The 7,500-nt window shown below is 42.6% G+C and overlaps 1 protein-coding gene across 9 annotated transcripts in view; it reads right to left on the bottom strand.

The window, feature by feature from the left end:
- LOC147031006 (SWI/SNF-related matrix-associated actin-dependent regulator of chromatin subfamily D member 1-like) overlaps positions 1-7,500 on the bottom strand; it is a 114,840-nt gene that overhangs the window by 69,194 nt on the left and 38,146 nt on the right. The window lies entirely within an intron of this gene.

Raw genomic sequence — 7,500 nt, 5'->3', positions numbered from 1 at the left:
TCAAGTTGAACACAACACATGATAGCCTTTGTTGGGAGGACATGGTTCTGGAGAGACCGTATCGATCCTCTGCAGGATCCACAAGGATCCTCCAATAAGTAAGGTCACAAAAGTTGGTTTGTATTTTGCATTCGGTCAAAGCCTCGTGGAAGAGCAAGAGAGACGGTTAGAGGTGAGTGTGTTGACAATGGAAGTAGACAGGATAAGGAAGACAAAGCAGACCAGAAATGAGGGACACAAGATGTGAAGGATGAGGCAGAGGATCACATGTAGATGAACATGCAGACAGACAGGACAGCAAACAAACTACGTACAGAAAAGAAGACAGAGACCAGAAGAAAAAAAAAAACCATCACGGAGAGACAAAAGGGACAGCACAGGGTCACCACCTTCAAGGGGGAACACTGGACTGTCAAGGCTGGTGTCGGTCCGTGTCCTCGGACAGTTCAAGTGATACTAAGCTTGTATCACCTGAAGGTCGATTAAAGGTGTGCTAACCGGCGTGAGAAACGTCAACGATTCTGGCAGCAACCCTTAGTCTGCTTGCTCCGACGAAGGATGAACCGCCTGAAACGTCAACTCACTTTGCTTCCCACCATGATGAGGACACCTTTGTCAACCTTCGGTTCAATGGATAGAAACATAATGCCACCGTAAAGGATTGGCGGGAAGAGCAAGATTGGATAACCGACGAAGGAGGTTCCATGAATTGTCTGAGAATTGGGGAGAAAAGCTTACATGAAAAAAAACATGAGGAAGACTTCTATCAGGATGTTCAAAGCTGGTTGTGGTAAGGACAATGAAAAGAGAAAATACTTTAAATATTGTACTGCATTACATCAGATGCAAGAAGAAGAAGAAAAGTAACACTAATGTGCACTTCCAAGATCGTTCAACCACCCCATTCACTTAAACTTGCAATCTTATGACCATATATTACACACTCAAATGGAGGAGGGATGGGAGGAGGTACAGGGTTGTGTGGGGGGAGGGGGGAAGGGAAGGCTTCTGGTGGTTCTGTCATGTTGTGGGGTGCATTTTCCTGGCATGGTTTGGGTGCTGTCATTCCTTTAGAAGGCGAGGTCTATGCCAATCACTACTTAACGGGACCGAGTGAGCATCTTCACCCCAGGTTGCAGCATTTCTTTCCTGCCGGGAAAATACACTGCACAGCCTTCCATGACGACAATGCCCCCATCCACAGAGCACATACGGTCGCCCAATGGTTTGATGAGCATGACACTGATGCTATCCAGACGGCATCGCCTTCTCAGTCACCAGATCCGAACCCAATCGAGCATTCACTAAATATTCCGGCGATGACGCTTGAGACAGCATTTTCCACCTGCATCAAACAGGTGTGAGTTGATTGACCCTCGTGGAAGAATTGTGCCGCATCCCTCCTGCAGAATTCCAGACGCTGCTGGACTCCGTGCAACATTGCAGACAGGTAGGCCGTACTGGCCCCACACAGTGGCCCAACGTCCCATTAAATGACTTCACATTGGCGTTTCCATCTTTTTGTCCACTACCTGCATACGTATGTACATGCGTGTTGTGTCCAAGTAAATGTACAAATCTGTGTGGAGATGACACTTCACTGCACACCAACCCCATTTGAGTGAACTTTGCTTTCCCTTTCACTCAACATTAACAAGACAAGTCACATTTCAAAAACCCATATTACAACATCTGATGGTTCTCAAATATTTTCACTTTGCAGTAATACACTGCATAGTGTTTCAAAAGTAAAAATGCATGCACCATAATAAATATTGTTGTGGACGAGGACGTGTCTCCTTTGTGTTCACAATTGCCGATCAACAACGTGCGACAGGTAACAGCCGATCTAAAGTCCCCCGCCCCGTCCCTCTCCCTCCCTCCAATGGCTGCCTTCAAATAAATCACTACAAAATTCATTAACCGGTACTTTAAAATGATTTATTGGCTTGCTTTATTTTAATTTTTTCAGAAAAAGGATCCAATTAGAGGTTTGATAATGATCAGCTCCAGGTAATCAACAGTTAAAGTTGATGTTTACAGCTCACTTGTAATCTACAACAAAACATAGGGGCAATTACCCCTGGGCTCTCACCTGCAAGAATAATGATACCAAGGAGGAAGTCAAAGTGGGACAGAATCATCAAAATGTACCAATGAACCAATGTTCGAGCAAATATCTATTCTGGAGGGCAACACCTACCTGTCCGTAAACCCACTTCAACCCAGATCTGGTTTTTTCAATGTCATGAACAAACTTTGATTCAGCATGGGTGATGAAGGTTGTGGTTAAGTTTCATCGAAATCACATGGGCACTTTCAGACAAGTTGCAAGTATTTGCGGACGGCCTGATGGACCGTCCCACAAGCTCCCGGGAACTCTGTTCCAGGTGAGCTTATCACAAATGTCAGTGTGTGTGAGTGTGTGCGTTAGTGTGTCTCCTCCATCACTCTAAAACCATGAAAGCTATGGGTCCAAAACTGTGCAGACATACTTCGAGAACTCCAAGGAAGTGCATGAGTGAAGATTGGGTGTTTAGGTTAATTTAAACACACCTTTTGAAGGTAATCAACACCTTACCTCCATGAGAGCTTAACCTTGGTCAGCTGCAACTCAACTCACAGGGATTTTAATTTGACCGATTCAAACATTCCTTGCTTTGGAAACACTATCCACTCTCAGGCTAATTCATGTATGAAATAGAAATCTTCCGTCTGATTTGAGAATCGGATCTCGTGGACTGAATAAGTGTCAAAATCTGGAGTTTAATCTGAAAGTTTGAACAAATTAGCGATTTTTATAACTCGGTGTATTTATTTTAGCAAATCATTAAACTTAACTATTTCCTGCTGTTTGGACGATTATATTTCGTGAAGAAAAGACTAAGGAATGTGTAGAAAGAGGAACTTCAGAGAGCGCAACAAAAATAATGAACCAGCGGAATCGAAGCTACTTTTGCAAGCCATCGTGACAGTTCACAGGGGTCGTTTGTTGACAATGATGAATAGTGTTTTTTTTCACCTTTTTGTGCGATCTGCTTTCTTTGTAAGTGATTAATGTAAATATATTAATGAGGTACACACGCTCACTCTCAGCTATCTATCCTGGGTTTGAATCCCTACCCAACGACAAACTGTCATCTTGGTGTTTCACAGGCAGGACGATTTCATCAATGTGTGTGGCGTCTCACAGATGGACGTTAAACTGAGCATCACATCTGCCAGAAATGGGAAATTCACAAGTTTCATTTGTTACTTAGTCTTTTTTTCAAAGAAAGTTGAAAATATACAAGATTTAGTAATTCTCTATTTTTCATTTGTTTCCTTTGTTTCACATAAAGATGCTACAAACAGTGAAGAGTGCAGTGCCCAGCATGTACTTGGGCAGCAGCTGCAAACCCAATTGTGTGAATCCACAAATTAGTGAAAAACCCTGGTCCAGCATTGTTGTGCAAGAAAGAGCTAACCCGAACGCTAACAGCAGAAACGACTTCGGCGGTTAAATCCAATCAAAGGCAACAACGCCACATTTTGAATTGGCAAGGCTGCCTTGGTTTTCCGCCTCACCATCTTGCCTTTCTTCCCAAAACAGTGTTTCAAGTGAAGTGCCAAACCATCAGCCCAAGCTGAGATTGCGGCATGAACAGAACAATGTAAGTTTGTGTTTAAAACATTGAATGAAGCTCAAGCCCACGAAACAGCATCATCCAATGTCCTTGAGAAAAAGACAAAGCATATAATATAATAAACGACAAGGACACTCAGTGGAGCGCGTATCTCTGCCACACAATGCCTGATCCAGAAGAACATATCGGGCCCAATACATTTTTGAAATATCATGTAAGAAATCGTTTCTTGGCCCCACCTTTCCAATGGTGAAGAATCACGAAGAAAAATAAAAAATATATATTCGAGTATCCAGATCTGGATCTCCCTCCGACCAAAATCTTCACCAAAATCGAATCAATTCGCCCTTGTCACATACTCGTGTCCACCAAGTTTCATCCGAATCTGTACACAACTCTGATATAAATATATATATATATATATATATATATATATATATATATATATATATATATATATATATATATATATATATATATATATATATATATATATATATATCACGATATATCGGTTTAGCCCTATCTCTCAATGGTGAAGAATCACTTCAAAAAATTATCAGATTCGGATCATCACCGAAATCGAATCATTTCATCCGAGTCACACACCAAACGTGTCCACCAAGTTTCGTCCGAATCCGTCCACAACATTTTGAGATATCCTGCACACAAACAAACAGGCAGACAGACGGACAGGGATTAAGACATAACCTCCTTTCACCTTCAGTGACATAAGTCATAATTTAAACCAAGACAAAACCCATTAAAAAAAATTTCTAATCCCAAGTTAACCGTTCACTTGTATTGTATCCAGATAGAGGGCTTAACAATATCACTTGGAAGTGTTAAACATGAATGGTTCGGAGGACGAACCAATTGTGGACCTCATTAGGTTTCAACAACCAACGTATCTTCTCCATCAGGATCCTCTTTGCAACTTACAACGCAATTATCCATAAAGATCGAATTAACACATCTTGGTCTAAAATAGAGAGCAAAACGTTTTTGTTTTGTTTTTTTATCTGAGAACGCATGCTTTTTGCAGTCTCGTTTTTAATCAAATGAAATAACAGGTGTCTGGTCACCTTTTTTTTTTGTATACCTTGTCGAGGCTCGTATGAGAGCTAACACACAACTCACAGCAAGGAGGCATGAGACGAGGGGCGGGAGTGGAAGGGACAAAACAGTGGGGAACAGACACATTAGGTGAACTGTGGAAGGGAGAGGGATGGGGATGGGACGGGGAACATGGCGAAGAGAAGATGGACATTTCAGGGACTTTCAGGAAGGAAAGCAGGAGAAATGAAGGAAGTGGGCTTGGGTGGATTATCGGGGGTAGAAAAGATCGAGGATTTGGATGGGGGAAGATAAGAGGTGGTGGTGAACAGCTGTTTTGAAAGCCTGGAGGGAAGAATGGGAAAGAATAGAGTGAGGAAGTTTATTCCAAAGGCGGGAAAAAAGAGGAATGAAAGAGTGAAGATGAGCAGTGATACGTGATTTTGGTAGTTTTACCAGAAGGGGGTTGTTGGCGGACATTGAGCGCCCTGTGGAAATGTGGTGGGGACAAATCGCAGAGAGAGCAGGGGGGGGGGGCAAGGCTGGAGAGGAGTCGGTAGAAGACAGAAAGACCACCGACCAACCTGCGGTGATTGAGTGAGAGGCCCAAAGACTCAGCTTCATTGCGGGAGATGCCGATGATCTTAAATGCCCTGGTTTCGACAGCGTGAAGCTGAGAAAGGTGGGAGGCAGGAGCACCAGCCCAGAGGGGAGAGCAGTACTCCATCTTGTTTTTAATCTGCACCGCACCTTCGTGCGGATGTGGCCGATTTGGGACAACTTGATGTGAAGTAGATACAGCCCACTATATTAATGTTCCCCCATATTGACTCGCAGCATTTGATCAAATTAAATGACGACGCGAGAGCTTCCAGCAGTATGGAACAAGACAAGATCAGACAGTGATGCTTGTGTTGTGTGGAGGTTGCCGAAAAGGTTTGGAAACAACATTATGCATGAAAGGAAGCTGCTCCAAAGCAAAACTGAGGATAGGATGGAGACATGGGATGACTAAACCCCTTTGGCACTCACAAGGGAGAAAATAAATAATTTTTAAAATACCGATTCCTCATCAAATTAGATAGTACGAGCAAATACAACCCGTTGCTTTGCTGACGGTATTACTGAAGGGGGGAGGGAAAAAAGGGGGGGGAAGAGGGAGAGAGAGCAGGGAAAGTGAAGAGGTGGAAGGGAAATGAGAGAGGAGAGAGGGAGTGAGGAGGGGTGGGGGGAAGGGAAGACAGTGTGAGGTGAGAGGAATGGAAGGCAGATGCGCGGTGGAGCGTTGATTACGATTCATACAATCTAATCAAAATGATTCTGCAGAGAACAACAATGAAGATGATGGAAACAAAATAATGAAGGAAATCCATTTTCTTCTGGTCACACGATAAATACGGCCTGCAGACAAACTCCCATCCAGAGACAAACTCCTGTCCAGACAAGTCCGGAGACAAACTCTTGTCCAGACATAAATACTGCCTGGACACGTCTGGGGGCAACCAGCGCACAGACATAACCGCCATCCAGATATGTCCAGAGACAGAGACACAGAGAGGGGGGGAGGAGGAGAGACGGGGGGGGGGGAGAGAGACGTGGGGACAGACGGGGGGGGGCAGACAGAGGGAGAGAGAGAGGGGTTGGGGAGTGAGCAGAACGATTGTTATTTTTCAAAACACAAACACAAACACTTCAGGAAATAGCAGGTTGGAGACAGTGTGATTACCAACGACAGTACGTACTGTATACAACCCAGAAACCGTGAGGAACTTTCACCGAAAAACGACATTGCATATATATATATATATATATATATATATATATATATATATATATATATATATATATATATATATATATATATATATATATGAAGATATATATATAAAAATATAAAAAGGTATATTTTTAGGGATATATATATATATATATATATATAAAAAGGTATATTTTTAGTGATATATATATATAGATATATATATATATATACATATATATATAAATATATATATATATATATATAAATATATATATATATATATTTTTTTTTAGGGATATATATATATATCTTCTTCTTCTCCTTTCGGCTGCTCCCGTGAGGGGTCGCCACAGCGGATCATCCGATCCGCATAGTGATTTGGCACATGTTTTACGCCGGATGCCCTTCCTGACGCAACCCTGGTCGCCTCTTACGACACAGGGATATGGTACACCTATTTTAACCGGGGTATATATATATATATATATATATATATATATATATATATATATATATATATATATATATATATATAACGGGGTATATATATATATATACATATATATATATATATATATATACATATATATATATATATATATATATATATATATATACATATATATATATATATATATTGTTGCGGTTTTCGCGCCCGCCGGCGTGCGGACGGCCACGTAACTCGAATCGCGGCACGTCGCCCACCGGACGGACAATCCAGTCGTGACCCTCTCGGACTAACGCCGGGAACCAGTCACGGGTGGACCTTTCGGTCTCACCGCGATCGAGCCAATCAGCCCCCGCGTGGGATAGGGTTGCTCGCCAAATTCGACCTACCTAAGTACCCACGCGGAGGGTAGACCGGGCGATCGCACCTCGCCGCAGGTCGACTTCGGACACGGGCCACTTAAGCGACCCGTTCCGTACTATCAGAATAACCGAGCGGTGTTATCGTCGACCTCGACGGTTCGATTAATTATCGGGCGTATTCAGCCCACTACCAACCCTTTACGTGAAGCAAGATGGGGATTCAATGGAGGAAAAGACGAAGCGAAGCAG

The sequence above is a fragment of the Eptatretus burgeri genome, chromosome 3 (assembly GCF_056783735.1).
Source record: "Eptatretus burgeri isolate ZD-2024b chromosome 3, Ebu_testis_v1, whole genome shotgun sequence".
NCBI lineage: Eukaryota > Metazoa > Chordata > Myxini > Myxiniformes > Myxinidae > Eptatretus > Eptatretus burgeri.
Note: the sequence above shows the minus strand (reverse complement) of the source record. Positions and strands in the feature narration are given on the sequence as shown.